Source organism: Schistocerca cancellata, chromosome 1 (genome assembly GCF_023864275.1).
Source record: "Schistocerca cancellata isolate TAMUIC-IGC-003103 chromosome 1, iqSchCanc2.1, whole genome shotgun sequence".
NCBI classification, from domain to species: domain Eukaryota; kingdom Metazoa; phylum Arthropoda; class Insecta; order Orthoptera; family Acrididae; genus Schistocerca; species Schistocerca cancellata.
Genome location: NC_064626.1, coordinates 506,782,926 through 506,802,859, shown reverse-complemented (window position 1 = coordinate 506,802,859; position 19,934 = coordinate 506,782,926). Strand labels below are relative to the sequence as shown.

At 42.2% G+C, this 19,934-nt stretch overlaps 1 pseudogene; it reads right to left on the bottom strand.

The window, feature by feature from the left end:
• Window positions 1–5,541: 5,541 nt before the first annotated feature.
• On the bottom strand, window positions 5,542–5,659 carry LOC126098264 (5S ribosomal RNA; annotated as a pseudogene).
• Window positions 5,660–19,934: the final 14,275 nt, after the last annotated feature.

Here is a 19,934-nt window from a genome sequence, read left to right as displayed (position 1 = left end):
TCGACATTGCTTCTGATTGTCATTCAGAATCCAGTGAACAAAGTTGGGAGCAACCCTTTTCATACCCAAACCTTCCGTTAAAATTCGCTGAACGGAGCTCCAAGATAACCCTCTAATCTCTAAGACTAGATCAATTGTCTGTGAGCACAAGCACTCGAATATTTTCAATGTTTTCGTCGATTCGGGCAGTTGATAGACATCCAGAACAAGGTTTGTCATCAATCGACATGTCGCCATTTTTAAATCGAGAAAGCACTCGTACATTTCAGTTTTTCCCATGGCGCCATCTTGGTAAGGTTTTTTCAACACTAAAACCAGTTTCAACAGCATTTTTACCGAATAGAAAACAAAATTTCACAGCTGTACGCTGTTCACTTAAACTTGCCACCATAAAACCCAAACAAGAACAAAACAGCGCTAGCAGAAACAATCACTGCAGCTGAACGTAGCAAGCCACGTCGACAACACAGACGTTACTGTGCAATAGACTTGGCCACTGTTTCTGTGTTTCGATACAGTGTATCGACACCTGGAACTGTTTCAGCGTTTCGGCACGGCTATGGTTCACTGTTTCGAAACAGTGGTGTTTCATTCCACCCCTGTCTCGGATCTCGAGCCAGACACAGAAACAGTATCGTTGTTTCAAAATAAGACTGTTTCAGTCCACCTGTGCCTGGAACGGACTAATTGTATCGAAACAGTGATGTTTCATTCCGCTCTGTGTCGGACGAGATTCGGACTCGGCACAGGTACTGAAACACAACATACCACTTCATGAAACACTTTCAAGAGAGTCGAAATCTTTTGACAAGCAATAGCATGAAGCTTAAGATATCCGAAAATAAAGCTTCGTTTCTAGCTGACTGTCCTATTCCGAAATGGCGTAACATCTGCTTTATAAACACTAACCAAACAATAAAACAACGCCTACTATTCACATTCGAAATAATAAATATGTGAAAATCATTGAGTTAAATTACACTTTTTTAGAACATACGTTTCTCTGTTTATGTACAGTAATCATATTAAGAAACGCAAGTAAGACTACAACATTTTAAATAAAAAAAGGCGTAGAGTGACAGCTATTAGATTTGTACATAAATTTGATGTAGGTATAATTGCAAGCAATCTGTTTGACATACACTCCTGGAAATGGAAAAAAGAACACATTGACACCGGTGTGTCAGACCCACCATACTTGCTCCGGACACTGCGAGAGGGCTGTACAAGCAATGATCACACGCACGGCACAGCGGACACACCAGGAACCGCGGTGTTGGCCGTCGAATGGCGCTAGCTGCGCAGCATTTGTGCACCGCCGCCGTCGGTGTCAGCCAGTTTGCCGTGGCATACGGAGCTCCATCGCAGTCTTTAACACTGGTAGCATGCCGCGACAGCGTGGACGTGAACCGTATGTGCAGTTGACGGACTTTGAGCGAGGGCGTATAGTGGGCATGCGGGAGGCCGGGTGGACGTACCGCCGAATTGCTCAACACGTGGGGCGTGAGGTCTCCACAGTACATCGATGTTGTCGCCAGTGGTCGGCGGAAGGTGCACGTGCCCGTCGACCTGGGACCGGACCGCAGCGACGCACGGATGCACGGCAAGACCGTAGGATCCTACGCAGTGCCGTAGGGGACCGCACCGCCACTTCCCAGCAAATTAGGGACACTGTTGCTCCTGGGGTATCGGCGAGGACCATTCGCAACCGTCTCCATGAAGCTGGGCTACGGTCCCGCACACCGTTAGGCCGTCTTCCGCTCACGCCCCAACATCGTGCAGCCCGCCTCCAGTGGTGTCGCGACAGGCGTGAATGGAGGGACGAATGGAGACGTGTCGTCTTCAGCGATGAGAGTCGCTTCTGCCTTGGTGCCAATGATGGTCGTATGCGTGTTTGGCGCCGTGCAGGTGAGCGCCACAATCAGGACTGCATACGACCGAGGCACACAGGGCCAACACCCGGCATCATGGTGTGGGGAGCGATCTCCTACACTGGCCGTACACCACTGGTGATCGTCGAGGGGCCACTGAATAGTGCACGGTACATCCAAACCGTCATCGAACCCATCGTTCTACCATTCCTAGACCGGCAAGGGAACTTGCTGTTCCAACAGGACAATGCACGTCCGCATGTATCCCGTGCCACCCAACGTGCTCTAGAAGGTGTACGTCAACTACCCTGGCCAGCAAGATCTCCGGATCTGTCCCTCATTGAGCATGTTTGGGACTGGATGAAGCGTCGTCTCACGCGGTCTGCACGTCCAGCACGAACGCTGGTCCAACTGAGGCGCCAGGTGGAAATGGCATGGCAAGCCGTTCCACAGGACTACATCCAGCATCTCTACGATCGTCTCCGTGGGAGAATAGCAGCCTGCATTGCTGCGAAAGGTGGATATACACTGTACTAGTGCCGACATTGTGCATGCTCTGTTGCCTGTGTCTATGTGCCCGTGGTTCTGTCAGTGTGATCATGTGATGTATCTGACCCCAGGAATGTGTCAATAAAGTTTCCCCTTCCTGGGACAATGAATTCACGGTGTTCTTATTTCAATTTCCAGGAGTGTATCACTGATACTGTAATGGTGAACGGGAAGCATCGTAAATTTATAGTAACGGTTCGAAACACCTTGAAACACAAAATTTTTTTTTCTGTTGTATTTTGTTATTTATTCGAATTATTTGGCGTTATATGTGAGTCTATAGTCACTGTGTCTATTATCCACAATGATTCCCTTTGTGTGCATGGAAGTTAGCAGGATGGGTATATTAGCCATACTAATGGAATGTGGGAATCCCAGTAGCATATCTGTTGTTTCTGCAGTTTGCTCCCACCTCCAGTTCCGTTTGTGGTGGTTCTTCTGTCTTCAGCTAAGGCTTTCCTCAGCCAATTGAAAAGTATGAAAGTCACATGACACAAAAGCAGCGCATTTGCTGCAGGAAATACGAAACTGCCAAGACGCCTAAGTGATAGTTTCATACTTTCTGCGACATGATTAGCGCTCTCGCACCTCATTTGTGTTTATATGGACATACTTATACAGTAGACATTCAAGATGATAAAATGTGTAGGTTTATTAGATTACAAAACACAAACTGTTTCACTGTTTCGAAACACCGTATCGAAACATTACATTGTACTGTTTCATTTGTTTCGAAACATTTACGTGTTTCAGTTTGCCCATCTCTACTGTGCAATGAACTGGCAATGAGCAGCGCTATACACGCCTAGCGGCAGAAATGTGTACTACACAAGCTCCGCCCACGGCAATGTTATTCCGCTTTTTTTTCCGTACCCCCTCATGCATCCACATAAATACCCCAAATGCCACACATATGGCGCATGGTGGAGGTTATCTTGTACCATTACTAGTCGTTCCCTTTCCTGTTCCACTCGCAAATAGGACGAGGGTAAAACGAATGTCTATATCCTCCGTACGGGCCCTAATTAGTCTTATTTCGTATCCACGGTCCTTACGTCAAATTAGCGTTTGTGGTAGTAGAATCGTTCTGCTTTCGGTTTAAAGTGCCGTCTCTAAATTTTTTCAATAGTATTTCGCGAAAAGAACGTCGTATTCCTTGCAGGGAATCCCATTTCACTTCATGAAGCATCACAGTACTACTCCTGTTTTGTTCGAATCTACCGGTAACAAATCTAGCAGCCTACCTCTTAATTTCTTCTCTGTCTTCCTTTAATCTGAGCTGGTGGTGGGACTCCAAATATTAAGAGCAGTATTCAAGAACGTGTCGCATGAGAGAGTCGTATGCGGTCGCCCTTACGGATGAGCTACACTTTTCTAAAATTCTCCCAATAAACTGTAGTCGACCATCAGCCTTGGTTCTATACTGTCAGGTCCATTTCATAGACCTATACAACTTTACACCTATCCGACTGTGTTAAGCAGCCAACTACTGATGATGTATTCGAACATTATAGGATTGTTTTTCCTCTTGATCTGAATTAGCTTACATTTTTCTACACTTTGAACGACCAGTCATTCATCACACTAACAGAAAACTTTATAGAAGATACCTTGTATCCTCTTATAGTCACTCAACGATGACACCTTCCCGTGCACCACAGTGTTATTAGCAAACAGAGGCAAATTCCTGCCCACCGAATCCGTCAGATCATTTGTATATATAGAGAACCTTACATCTCACCGTTTCTTACCGGCACTCATTTTATCGTACTTGTGAATCGCAGTTATCGGTTGGTAATATTTTAGTAATACCAGTTATTAGTCAACCTTGCAGTTTCTGAAGTACATCATAGTTTAAAGGTTTTCCTTTATTTTAACTAGAACCAATATTGCCATTGTTTTGAATATGGAGACCATCGTAGCCAGAGAATTGATACACGCATGTGGGTGACATTGGTTAACTGATTCCCGTGTAAATGACACATAAAGTCACTTTCTAAAGCAGCACTTTCCATCGCGCTAATATAATACGCGTCGGAATCTTCTCCATTAAATTTTATCTAATATGTTTGGCTGATTGCTTTTCAAACAGAAAGTGGCGAATAAAATCAGACCTCGCGAAAATACTGCTATAAGAACAGTCTCTCATTAACCTACTAATCAAGGAGCCCCTGCTGTTATAAGTGGAATGCTGATCCTATCACAGTACCTGCCCGAATGACGTTCTTAATAAAATGCAGCGACCGTGGAAAACAATCACAGTCCTGTTACGTCGATATAACAGCTTAAGGAAGTCACGTTCTGGCAGACATTTAACTGCAAAGCATTCACTGGGCAATATTTACATCCTATGGAAATTTCCCGAGCCGCTTTGCGATCCTGACTTACCTCCAGGGAGAAATCATTATATTATCGTAGGCACCTATTGGATGGGATGCTAGTAAAGAAAGCCGTTAAATAACTGGTACCGAAATGTATCATCTTACCTACACATGTCTTAGAACTCGACTAGCGACAGGCTCAGAACTGAAAAAAGCATTGCTCCCCCATTAACGTCGATAGCACAAATCACATATTGTTTTCAGTTTATGATGCATTCAGCTTACTTTTAAAGATTTCTACGCCACAAGGCGGTTATGTATACTGTGAGTAAAGACACGCCACAGTGCCGCCAGTGGAGCTGTAATGACCGTCTGTCACCTAGCTTCACACTCTTATCTATAACATGTTTTCAATACACTAGTCAACCGCACCAACAAACGTGTTACATACGATGTTTTAACAAAAAAATACCTGTAATTTATGCTCCCTAGTATCGAGATTCTGGATGAATTATATCTTGCTGCATTTACTACCACAGGCTGCAAATATATGATTATTTAATTTATGGAGAGGTTTTTGTGGACGTCTTCTAGCAGAAACTCTCCGTCTTCAGGCCACGAGTGGCCTACCAGGGCCATCCGACCGCCGTGTCATCCTCAGTGGAGGATGCGGATAGGAGGGGCGTGGGGTCAGCACACCGCTCTCCCGGTCGTTATGATGGTATTCTTGACCGAAGCCGCTACTATTCGGTCGAGTAGCTCCTCAATTGGCATCACGAGGCTGAGTGCACCCCGAAAAATGGCAACAACGCATGGCGGCCTGGATGGTCATCCATCCAAGTGCCGACCACGCCCGACAGCGCTTAACTTCGGTGATCTCACGGGAACCGGTGTATCCACTGCGGCAAGGCCGTTGCCTTCTAGCACACAAACGCTCAAAAACAGTTGTCAACTGCACACACCTGTTTTTAAGTTTTTTCGTGTAATCACATCTCTGACACAAACTGTACTTGTAATTACGCAAATTACACGAATTATGTTCTAGGATACTTACTTACTATAAGTATTTTTTTGGCAAGATATTTTTATTACCTTGTTTTAACAGTCAATTTGCAAAACAAAAAACAGTCAAATTGGCCACTTCCAGGATTCTGACAGGAATGTCGCGAAAAGGGGTGACATAAATATTTTTTTCTTACTCTGTTACACTATAAAAACGAGTAGCAACTTGTACAACGAGAAATGTTAGTGTGATTGTATGTTATTCCCAGAAATATGGAGTGTTTATCTCCCTGACCAGTCAACTGTACAAATTACCGACTAGCAAGAGATTCTAGTTAAATGTTAAATAGCCAGTGCTCACTTTGGGCACTTGTTTTTCTTTTAATTTAATTTGAAGTAATTATATTTTGTACTGACATAATTGGATGAAGAGGTTTTGGGGATATAGATCTGGGTGGAAAAGGAATGTCTTTCTTTTGGTTTCTCTCGTCTTCTTGTTTTGTGGTTTTCAATTCTGGTGTAATCTATAAACCGTTACTAAACAGTTTTTTTATTTATTTTTTTAGAGTGACGGAATTGATATTGTTTAGGTGGCAGAGAAAAGGAGATGATTTCGATAACAAGTCTTACTACGAATTGTTCGTGAAGGTTCCTTGATGAGGAGCTGTAAGACACCGGGACACTCGACCTAAATTTAAACAGTGAAAATGACCGTGTAATCAAGTAATGACCTAATCTCGTTACGTTACACTGAATGAACTAAAGTGTTTAAGTCAACAGTCATTAATTCCACGTGTGGGATTCTGAAGCGGAAAGAAATTCTACTTTTGTTGAATAACAATTATTCGTCCACACAGAAACGCACTCGCTCACTGACACTGACAAGTTACTTGAGCACGAAGAAAAACTCGACCCTTATCGAAAACACATTGGATTAATCCCTTTGAACTTTGTAAAGAACTGTGAAACGTTATTTCCATAACACCTTACAGATCAGGAAAAAGTAAACATTGTGATTAGCGGTTTGGCAGGAGATGCTAAACGATGGGGCAATTAACTTAAGTAATGACCTTCGGTGCATGCAAATGGCATATTATTTGTAAACAAACCAGCCCCAAACACGTGTCCATCAGCTGTCAGATTTTAACGGAGTGCCCGCTGCGGTTCTCGGCCAATCATACCAAAGCACAGTTATGATAGGTTTGTGCGCATGCTGTATAATGGCTGTTTGTAATCCTGTTTACGTCATAATTTAAATTATTTATTACATCAGAAATACGAAGTTGCGGAACACAGCAAAAGAACTCAAAAATTGGGGCTTGTCTGATTAATAGTTTAAAATTCATTGATAATTCATTGTGAGGGATGTGAAGCAAACGCTACATTTATATTTTTGCAATGTTGCTGCAATTCGCTGCGATACTATCAAGACAATATTTTAAACAGAAAAGAATAATGCACAACTTTTGCAATTGAGAACCAAATCTTATTTAGTAGTCTGTTTCAGAAACCTCTGCCTTGCCTGCATTTCACCTTGTTTCAAAATTCCAGGTAGGTGGACACATGAAAATGTCATATGAGACTACATAGCAGGTATGGCCAATGACGAGAAAAACATGCTGATATGAACGAAAACAGATTAGTCAATGTGCATGATGGTTGCTATTAGCTGGCTGCGAATATTAAAACTGTGCAGTTAAACCGCGATCCAATTTAGCTAGCTTCACTTTCCCTTCAGCTCAGTGATTGCATTGAAGGCGCATTCTCAGTACTCCTAAAGAAAGTGAGAGTGGAAGATAGCTGCAATAGCAGCTGGAAATTCTGGATCCAGCTCGATTTCTGCTCTCTAAGACAGAGACACCTCTCTCTCCCACAAGTATCTTCTGCAATGACCGGAAGCAAGTGCACTGTTTGAAATTATGTCAGAAGACGTTTTCAAACTTTACTCTCTGAAACGTAGCTGGTTCTGCGGCATAGGAACTTCTCCAACCAGCTTCAGCAGACCTTGATAGTTCCAACCCAATGTTTTTTAACTTTACTCTTTGAAACTGAACTGGTTGCGCCTGTATAGGTATCTTGCCACATAACTGCAGCAGACCTCGACAGTTCCAACCAGTAGAAATTTCATAAACAACTCCTATTCTGACAGAGTTTGTCATGGTTAACCAGTAATTGTACTGTATGGGAAGAAAGCAGCAAATCCCTCCCAACACATGACAAATTTCGAACTCCACACAACCAAAAGCCTCGCATACAGACAAGTGCAGAGAAATGGGCCTTATACCAAAATATTTACTGCGAGATAATAGTAGAACCTCTTACTCAGATTTAAGCGAACATTCCTGTGTAATTATGAACTCCCAAGGTCTGAAGATCAGAGTTTTTCACCTGGCTTTCAGATCTTATCTCGCCAAAAACGATTCCTTCTACCGTCTCAGCCGGCCGGAGTGGCCGAGCATCTCTAGGCGCTACAGTCTGGAACCACTCGACCGCTACGCTCGCAGGTTCGAATCCTGCCTCGGGCATGGATGTGTGTGATGTCCTTAGGTTAGTTAGGTTTAAGTAGTTCTAAGTTCTAGGGGACTGATGACCTCAGAAATTAAGTCCCTTAGTGCTCAGAGCCATTTGAACCATTTTTTTCTAACGTCTCGCACAGTACAGTATTTATGGAATGCAGGCCGTTCTCCTACATGCCTACTGTGCGGACATAGGTCACGCGACTTTCAGGTGTGTTTTTTAGCGCCAAACAAGTTATAGACATTCTGGTCCTTCTAAGGTCGCTAGCCAGATAAAGAATTCCTCCAAGTTTGCAGAAAATAAGAGGTCTCCCACACCGGGTACTAAAAATAAAGAAGAAGAAAAAGTAATCGGCAGTGCAATTATTAACAGTACTGAATACTGTCTGCAGTTTTCATACAACGTCAAAGCATTGTCTATACTGTCTATTGTGGTCTGCAAGTAACATTATAAGCATCCGGTTTCATGAGAGTTTGGGCATAAACTGCATGTAACATCATCTCCTAGTCGCTTTCCAAATTATATATGTTAATGAGGTTGTGCTGTGATCGACGTGTAGCATAAGTTCGTCAAATACATATTTGTTGGGCTATGGGTGCTATTTTCATACAACGTCAAAGCATTGTCTATACTGTCTATTGTGGTCTGCAAGTAACATTATAAGCATCCGGTTTCATGAGAGTTTGGGCATAAACTGCATGTAACATCATCTCCTAGTCGCTTTCCAAATTATATATGTTAATGAGGTTGTGCTGTGATCGACGTGTAGCATAAGTTCGTCAAATACATATTTGTTGGGCTATGGGTGCTATTTTAATTTTGATTTGTATGATCATTGGCTTATGAGTTTCATCCAGGAATCTTGGGTGCAAAAGAGTTAACCTGAGGCCAAGGATCCAACATGAAAATACGCGTACACCCTTACTCACAAGCCTCCTCACACTCACGCATGTATTCTGGTAAAGGGGGCAATTTTATTAGGACATTATCAAAAAAAAATGGTTCAAATGGCTCTGAGCACTATGGGACTCAACTGCTGTGGTCATAAGTCCCCTAGAACTTAGAACTACTTAAACCTAACTAACCTAAGGACATCAAACACGTCCATGCCCGAGGCAGTATTCGAACCTGCGACCGTAGCGGTCGTGCGGTTCCAGACTGTAGCGCCTTTAACCGCTCGGCCACTGCGGCCGGCTTAGGACATTATCCACGAAGGCAATGCGTTGATAGTCTCACACACAGATATGGATGGCTTGTGTTCAAAATACTGACATACTCGAAAGCAGTTTAACAGTTAGTTACTACATCCAGATTTAGGCCTGATGTGTCACAATACCAAATCTTTCAGTCCAGTAGAAACATATCGTAGTACATGGTTTATAATACTGAACATCTAGATTCCCAAAAATACATCGCCATACATGAAAGCAGATGTCCATGACAACCATACTATAATAAAAGTTAATTGTACCCTATTGGTGTTGCTGTGTGTCCATGGAAGTACAAATTTGTAAATTCACAAATCACATAATCAAGACGATATTTGTATATTTGTATATGCAACGAAAATATCGTGAATATTAAAAACAGTGGACAAACTCTCTTATGCAAACACTTGTGTCACTGTATAAACACTTAAAAGTACATATTTGTAAATAAGTGTCATAATTATGACATTAAACATCGGTAATTCCACACAAAATAGTAACAGGATCATAGCATTTCCAGGTCATAAAATACTATAAGATTATAAATACGTACAGAAAGCAACACCACTGATAATACAAGTGAAAACCATTGCATAAATGAGGTCTCGTTAATTCGGACTGTAGGCCAGTTTTGGATATGGTCCCTGAAAGATTACATATGAAAGAACAAAATACACACAAATATCCTTCGTAGTTCTTGGAAAAATACACCGTTCACCACACGAATTGTTCTTGCAGAAAGATATACACACGAAATGGCACATAAACGAAAGAGTTAATAATTATAGTTTTTATATTTCGCGCAGAAGTATGACATGACTCGCAGGTTCAAGTCAGTAGCTCACACAGGTAACTGGTGGCACACTTTGATCGTAATTAATGGACTGTCTAGATAAAAGTTCATGTTCAATTCTTCCTCATGATAAGAATTGGTTCTTCCTCTCATTACACACAGTGTCCATCATAATACAATTCACAAGTTCCTTCTCTAATGTCTGATTAGCCTTCCAATACAGTAAAAGTTTATGTCCTTGATTCATAAATAGACCTATGGAATGTCAAATATTCCCATGTTACACTGAGGGCAAAGCGGTTTACTCGTCCGATACTACCCACACGAGATGGTGGCACGGGACACCTATCCACGGAGGCAGCAGTCTACAGAGAACTGTGCAACCTTAACAAACTGGTGAGGTGTGGCTAGATATATTGAGCGGTTCCTGTCGAGGGGATGCTACCGAGGGAGGTGGTCAACGGCTAGCGCACTGGAATCGCATCCGGCCATCCTGATTTAGTTTTTCCGTGATTTCCCTGAATCGCTTCAGGCAAATTCTGGGATGATTCCCGGCATTGACGATTTCCTTCCCCTCCTTCTCTAATCCGAACTTGTGCTCCGTCTCTAATGACCTCGTTGTGGACGGGAAGTTGGACCTTTCAAGTTTGGCCGACGCGATCCACTCACGAGGTCGCTGCCAGAGGAGATTACGTTCTGATAAATGAAAAGCGTTAGTTTGCTTTTATTCTACAGTATTACTTTTATTGTGTTAACCGGTTTTCGGCTCACAAGGCCAGCTTCAGACATTTACAGAGTATTGTCAAAAAGTCAGAGGTTCCAAGCACGGTGGGATTCAACATCTAAGGTCAACAGTCCCCTAGAACTTAGAACTACTTAAACCTAACTAACCTAACGACATCACACACATCCAGGCCCGAGGCAGGAGTCGTACCTGCGACCGTAGAAGCCGCTTGGTTCCAGACTGAAGCGCCTAGAACCACTCGGCCACAGAGGCCGGCAGAGTGTTGTCGACAACGAAGTTACAATGTTTGTAAACAACATTGGAAGAGAGGAAACACGTCTAGATTGAAGCGGAAACGCACAGTAAATAACATCTTTGACAGCGTGGTGATAATGATACGAAAAGAGCAAAAAATTGAACAGTAAATAATGAAAACGGAGTAAACAGGAAAAAACTTTAACACAAAAGAGGAATAGCAAGCCCACATAACAGTTTATGTTAATAAAAAAACAATAAAATAAAATAAAATTAGAACTTCACAAGGTTACTTACGGAGGTAAAACAAGGAGAGTGATACACAAACCAGTTAAAAGGAGAAAGATTTATCAGTGTAACAACAGAACTTATAAGGAACTTAAGCAGTATCAATAAGATAGACAGAAATGAATAAATTCAGGAATATGGAGGAGTGTGAGGGGACACACGGTAAATGCAATCTTTCAGAGTGTAGTGGTGGTGAATTTTAAAAAGTAAAAAAAGGCTGAACAATACACACAAATACAAAAGGAGCAAACAGGACAAACATTAACATTATTCTCAAAACTGGGACTACGGAACAGTTTGCATTAAATAAATGAACAAAGTAAACTAAAAAAAAATTCTTGATAAGACAACCACAAGAGGTATTAAACATGGAAAGTAATGCAAGTACCAGTTAAAAGAAAGTCTTAAGAACTGAAACTACAGTCTATATGTATTAATCAATTATAAAGGCTATGGATTAATCCATATGGACATTTATCGCCATTTGTGACTTCAGCGGTGTCAAGCGAGCGCTCACTGGAGAGCAGGGTGGAGGTCTGTTGTGTTTCCTAACGAAAGCTGGTTCTGCCTCGTAGTCAGTGATGATCGTGTGTTAGCTACGTAGAATCAGTCCAGCTGAGCGCCTGCAACCAGCCTGTCAAGAGTGTTGGGCACATGGATCTACAATTGGAGTTACGGTCTAGGTTGCGATTTCGTATGACAGCAGGAGAACTCTTGTGGCTAACCCACGCATCCTGACGGCAAATTAGCACGTCAGTCTGATGATTCGAATTGTTGTGCTGCCGTTCATGAACAGCACGCCGGGGGTGATTCCCATCAGCATAAAGCTCACCCACATACCGCTGTCGTAGCCCAACAGGATCTACAGAGCCTCGACTCGTTGCCTTGGCCTGCTCGATTACCAGACCAGTCTCCAATCGAGCACATATGGGATATCATCGAACGACAACTCTAGTGTTATCTCAAACCAGTATTAACAGTCCCTGCGTTGAGTGGTCAAGTGCAACAAGCATGGAACTCCAGTTCACAAACTGACATCCAGCATCTGTACAAAACAAAGCATGAGCGTTTGCCTGCTTTCATTTAACATTCTGGCGGTTACATCGGTAATTATTTACCAGAAATACACCTTTTGAATGGTTTATCTAGTGCCTACACTAAACTGTGATCTTGCAAAGTTAAATACTGAAATGTGTATTCCCATGATTTCTAAACTCTACATTAATCATTTTTCTGGTGTTGCGACATTTTCAGTCAGGGTACATGTGAGTGTCGCTCCTAAGAGTCGTCAGGAGCTTTCTCTCTGCAGTCTCAGAAGATATCTGTAGTTTCGCTTTTGCAACGTATAGCAACAGTTTGTGCAATAGCAAAAACATACTGCTCGTGACATCTTTCATGTGACGCCCAGTGTAGATAGAAAGCGCCCATTTGTTTCCAGTTATAAACAAAATTATATTTAAAGCGGAATTTTGTGGGCCCACTCTACAGAGCAGTAAAACACGATGAATAACCATTACTCGAGCAGTGACAGCACCGTTCTGGCAGCGCTGTTTGCTACTGTCAGGCAGTATCGCTACTCAGTCGCTCCTGGAGTACTGTAGTCCAATTCTTTTATCGTGGCGGTTCGCGCATGCCCGCCTAGACGCGGGAGATTGCTACGTTGCCAGTTGCACGCACCAAGAGAAGCAGTGCCATAGTATATTATAGTTCGCAAACTTACGTTTAGGGGGGAGCGCACAGTTTCATGAAGTAAAGCCACCACGGCCGCATTAACCCTTTCGCTGCTACAGAGACGTGCTCCCCGCATTGCGCGATTTTGTCATCACTGCACTGCTCGTTTGTGCAGACACATGGTGTCCGACTGCTTTGACACACTTTATCAGTCGAGTTCACAAAAACTTTTTGGCCCAAAAATTTGATTTCTACACATCTTCTTGACTGATACCTTTATCCCATAAATGACTTAATTTTGTTTCGATGTTCAAAGCAGTTATTGTGCAGCATTAAATGTAGTAAACCATTGCCCGAAATTTTACATAACTTATACTTTCCGTATGGTCGGTTTTAGTTGCCACTAAAAATTTCAATAAATTAACATTCAAACGAATAAAATTCATGAATATTAAGTACCGAACAGGTTTCGAACTCAGAACCCTTCGCTTATCAGCCAAATAATTTAACCATTACGCTAACGCAGCTAGCTAACTTAGGTGTCCTGGAGGACTTTAAACTATCACGCAAAATACCGACGAACACTGTTGGTACGACTATCAATTACTCACGTTTCGTCGAAGTACAATAGGAAATAAACAATTACCACTGTTCTTTATAGCAAAAAACCGGTTAGTGAGAATGATACAAACACCTTTCCTTGCTATCGCCCGAATTAGGACGTTTATTGCTTGTTTGGTTTAATTAATTAATAGAATATGAAGCAATTGATGTAAAGAATGCTTTTTCCAAACTTTCTATAAAAGAAAGTCTGCTATCAATACATTGCTGTCGTTCAATTACTTTATTTATGACTGAACGTTTCTAAAACTGAGGACACTCGTCCGTGCTCTGCACTGCAGTCGAGCTCTGGCAACGTCGTTCTCTATTCATTGGCTGACTGTGTTTTGTGACGTCAGATGCACGGAACGAACCTAAACTCGGCCGCCGTCGTAAATGACGCGCGCTTTAGTTATTCCTCGAGTTTTACTGTCCAAGCTAACTCACATCGGTACAATAGACATCGCACTACACTAATCTGGGACCCCTCTATCGAGTGAGGCGTGAAATTTCGCTTTAAAATTAATTTTGTTTTTAACAGTACAACCCGACACATTCCGTCGACACTGGACGTCCCAAGAAGAGCAAGATTTGTTTGAGCAGAATCTAGCTACACATTGCAGACACTAAATGGCAGGTATCTCTGGAACACCAAAGAGATAATGCGTCTAACTAATCTTAGAAGAAACGTCATCTCTCCTCCCCCCACCGTTTTGTGTGTGCGCGCGCGCGCGCGCGCGCGCGTGTGTGTGTGTGTGTGTGTGTGTGTGTGTGTGTATGTGTGTGTGCAAATTATGTGAGGGATGTTATCCATGTCGTACAACGTGGTTATAATTAAAGCGCAACTACTCACAGAGGTCCGGTGTAGGCTATAATTACCGTATGGCAGCGAAACCGGGTAGATATTCTATTGGGCTAAATCGGAAACGATTCACGCTGGGAAAGAAATTATTTCTCATTTTGGCCACCAGGTGGACATCTGGTGCTGTGTTCCGTCGTAATGCGTTAGGAACGGGACGTTTGAAGAAGAGGTCATGATGTTCATTATATTGTAAACCAGTGCTTACGTAATTTGTTCAATATGAGCACCGGAGACGCCGACGAGACGCTACATCCGTAAAACGACGTGATCAACAGTTTCTCGCAGCATTTCGGTCAAAGCTGAGCAACACGTTCCTGAGTACTGGCCTTCAGACCAGGTAGAGACTGAACGTGTCTCTGATAGCCGCGTGGTTTTAGACATCCCAAGAGCCAGAAGTCATACGGATTCAGATCAGGTGATCTTGCTGCTCACGGATCTGGAGAACCTAGCGAGATAACAATTTCGTCAAAGGCTGTATTACGCAGACATTTCAGGAGCGGGTGACATGTTATGTTGCAACGTCTTGCATGAAGAAGGTGATTCCCACGCAGCTGCGCCCTTTTAAGACGGGAATCACATGCTGTACAAAGAGGTCTCGGTAACGTGCCGACGTCACAGTACACCTGACAGGCTTTCTGGGTGTTTTCTCTTCAAGGAAGAACGGACCGATAAGAAAGATATTTGTGAATCCACACCTCACAGTCACAAACGGCGAATGCAATGGTTCTTTACTCACAAGAGGCCGTTGAACAGTAACTCAGACTTGGTAGTGCTGTGCACTCATTGCACCCCATAGTGTAAATTGTGTCTCAGCACTGCTTACAATATTTCCCGGCCACATGTCATCAAATTCTGTTGTTGTGGTCTTCAGTCCTGAGACTGGTTTGATGCAGCTCTCCACGTTACTCTATCCTGTGCAAGCCTCTTCATCTCCCAGTACCTACCGCAACCTACACCTTCTGAGGCAGCTTAGTGTATTCATCTCTTGGTCTCCCTCTACGATTTTTACCCTCCACGCTGCCCTCCAATACTAAACTGGTGATCCCTTGGTGCCTCAGAACATGTCCTACCAACCGATCCCTTCTTCTAGTCAAGTTGAGCCACAGACTTCTCTTCTACCCAATCCTATTCAATACTTCCTCATTAGTTATGTGATCTACCCATCTAATCTTCATCATTCTTCTGTAGCACCACATTTAGAAAGCTTCTATTCTCTTCTTGTCCAAACTATTTATCGTCCATGTTTCACATCCATACATGGCTACACTCCATACAAATACTTTCAGAAATGACTTCCTGACACTTGAGTCTATACTCGATGTTAACAAATATCTCTTCTTCAGAAACGCTCTCCTTGCCATTGCCAGTCTACATTTTATATCCTCTCTACTTCGACCATCATCAGTTATTTTGCTCCACAAATACCAAAACTCCTTTACTACTTTGAGTGTCTCATTTCCTAATCTAATACCCTCAGCATCACCTGACTTAATTCGACTACATTCCATTATCCTCGTTTTGCTTTTTTTGATGTTCATCTTATATCCTCCTTTCAAGACACTATCCATTCCGTTCAACTGCTCTTCTAAGTCCTTGGCCGTCTCCGACAGAATTACAATGTCATCAGCGAACCTCAACATTTTTATTTCTTCTCCATGGATTTTAATAGCTACTCCAAACTTTTCTTTTGTTTCCTTTACTGCTTGCTCAATATACAGATTGAATAACATCGGGGAGAGGCTACAGCCCAGTCTCACTCCCTTCCCAACCACTGCTTCCCTTTCATGCCTCTCGATTCTTATAACTGCCATCTAGTTTCTGTACAAATTGTAAATAGCCTTTCGCTCCCTGTATTTTACCCCTGCCATCTTCAGAATTTGAAAGGGAGTATTCCAGTCAACATTGACAAAAGCTTTCTCTAGGTCTACAAATGCTAGAAACGTAGGTTTGCCCTTCCTTAATCTAACTTCTAAGATGAGTCGTAGGGTCAGTATTGCCTCACGTGTTCCAACATTTCTACGGAGTCCAAACTGGTCTTCCCCGAGGTCGGCTTCTACTAGTTTTTCCATTCTTCTGTAAAGAATTCGCGTTAGTATTTTGCAGCTGTGACTTATTAAACTGATAGTTCGGTAATTTTCACATCTGTCAACACCTAATCTCTTTGGGATTGGAATTATTATATTCTTCTTCAAGTCTGAGGGTATAAATCTCTGTGTCACCATTAGCTAATCTATCTGAAACCTGTGAGTATCTCCAGGCTTCTTCCATGTATACGGCCTTCTTTTATGATTCTTGAACCAAGTGTTAGCTATGATTAATTTATGCTCTGCGAAAAATTCTACCAGCGGCTTCCTCTTTCATTTCTTACCCCCAATCCATATTCACCTACTATGTTTCTTTCTCTCCCTTTTCATACTCTCGAATTCCAGTCACCCATGACTATTAAATTTTCATCTCCCTTCACTACCTGAATAATTTCTTTTATCTCGTCATACATTTCATCAATTTCTTAATCATCTGCAGAGCTAGTTGGCATATAAACTTGTACTACCGTAGCAGGCGTGGGCTTCGTGTCTATCTTGGCCACAATAATCCGTTCACTATGCTGTTTGTAGTAGCTTATCCGCACTCCTAATTTTTTATTCATAATTAAACCTACTCCTGCATTACCCCTATTTGATTTTGTATTTATAACCCAGTATTCACCTGACCAAAAGTCTTGTTCCTCTTGCCACCGAACTACACTAATTCCCATTATATCTAATTTTAACCTGTCCATTTCCATTTTTAAATTTTCTGACTTACCTGACCGATTAAGGAATCTGACATTCCGCGCTCCGATCCGTAGAACGCCAGGTTTCTTTCTCCTGATAACAACGTCCTCCTGATTAGTGCCCACCCGGAGATCCGAATGGGGGACTATTTTACCTCCGGAATATTTTACCCAAGACGACGCCTTCAACATTTAATCATACAGTAATGCTGCATGCCCTCGGGAAAAATTACGGCCGTAGTTTCCCCTTGCTTTCTGCCGTTCGCAGTACCAGCACAGCAAGGCCGTTTTGGTTAGTGTTACAAGGCCAGATCAGTCAATCACCCAGACTGTTGCCCTTGCAACTACTGAAAAGGCTGCTGCCTTTCTTCAGGAACCACACGTTTGTCTGGCCTCTCAACAGATACCCCTCCGGTTTTTGGCATCTAATTCTATCCATGCCAAAAACCGAAGAGAAAATTCAGAACTTTGCTGTGTACCATGAGGTTTCAGTTGTTGCACCTTCTGTATCTTGTACGGATACTAGTGTAAAATTGACCGCCAAGCTTTCCGTACTATTGGCCATTGGTTGGACAGTTCCGTGACACTGAGCGAAGACTAGCACTGCTCTGGGCACATGCTGCATGATCAGTTACAGCAACAGCAACCTTGTCAATAACTTCCACCGGGATAGGACGCCTTCCTCTTCCAGGTTCCACACGAAGCTCATTCGTGTTTTCGAATTTCCTTGCCATCCTCATGAAAGCGTAATGACATCGGGCCGCTATTCAGACCTTTCAGTCGGCAATACTCTCTCGATGCAGCACAGTAATTGTTTCCGTTCACAAAAAACAGTTTCACTAACAGCGCAAGGTCTCTCTTCTCGATACTGTTCACTCACGTTAAGCCTTGTCAAATGACTGCGTAGATGTCATACCACGTACAAACTGTGCAGAGCGCCAGATCTAAGCTCGGCGGCCACAGTTGAAACTAATGTTATTTCCATTGTAAATGAGTTCCGTATTAACTATTAACGCATTAGCATATCAACAAAGTTTCGCTGCCGCATGATAATTACAGCCCACACTGGACCTCCATGAGTGGCTGCACTTTAATTATAACCGCCTGCGATGCACGTGTTATTTATTTTTTATGTTTTACATGACCATAAAACCACCTACAAATTTATACCGATTGGTAACAACTGTAGTTTTGACTGCAATCAATGTACAAAATTTAAATCCTTGTGCAGCAAAACAAGTATATTTTTTATAATATTTGGTATGTATACACTGTGCATATGTATGCACAAAATTTTCATTATATTCGGTTGTAACAAAATGTATATTAGTTTCACCTCAATAAGTCGTTATCAGGAGAAAGAAAACTGGCGTTCTACGGATCGGAGCGTGGAATGTCAGATCCCTTAATCGGACAGAAAATTTAAGAAGGGAAATGGATAGGTTAAAGTTAGATATAGTGGGAATTAGTGAAGTTCGGTGGCAGGAGGAACAAGACTTTTGGTCAGGTGAATACAGGGTTATAAATACAAAATAAAATAGGGGTAATGCAGGAGTAGGTTTAATAATGAATAAAAAAAATAGGTGTATGGGTAAGCTACTACAAACAGCAAAGTGAACGTATTATTGTGGCCAAGATAGACACGAAGCCCACGCCTACTACAGTAGTACAAGTTTATATGCCAACTAGCTCTGCAGATGACGAAGTAATTGATGAAATGTATGATGAGATAAAAGAATTTATTCAGGTAATGAAGGGAGACGAAAATATAATAGTCAGGGGTGACTGGAATTGGAGAGTAGGAAAAGAGAGAGAAAGAAACATAGTAGGTGAATACGGATTGGGGGACAGAAATGAAAGAGGAAGCCGTCTCGTAGAATTCTGCATAGAGCACAATTTAATTATAGCTAACACTTGGTTCAAGAATCATAAAAGAAAGTTGTATACATGGAAGAATCCTGGAGATACTAGAAGGTATCAGATAGATTATATAATGGTAAGACAGATATTTAGGAACCAGGTTTAAAATTGTAAGACATTTCCAGAGGCAGATGTGGACTCTGACCACAATCTATTGGTTATGAACTGTAGATTAAAACTGAAGAAACTGCAAAAAGGTGGGAATTTAAGGAGATGGGACCTGGATAAACTGACTACACCAGAGGTTGTACAGAGTTTCAGAGTGAGAATAAGGGAACAACTGACAGGAATGGGGGAAAGAAATACAGTAGAACAATAATGGGTAGCTTTGAAGGATGAAATAGTGAAGGCAGCAGAGGATGAAATAGTGAAGGCAGCAGAGGATCAAATAGGTAAAAATAATGGGGGAAAGAAATACAGTAGAAGAAGAATGGGTAGCTTTGAGAGATGAAGTAGTGAAGGCAGCAGAGGATCTAGTAGGTAAAAAGACTAGGGCTAGTAGAAACCCTTGGGTAACAGAAGAAATATTGAATTTAACTGATGAAAGGAGAAAATATAAAAATGCAGTAAATGAAGCAGG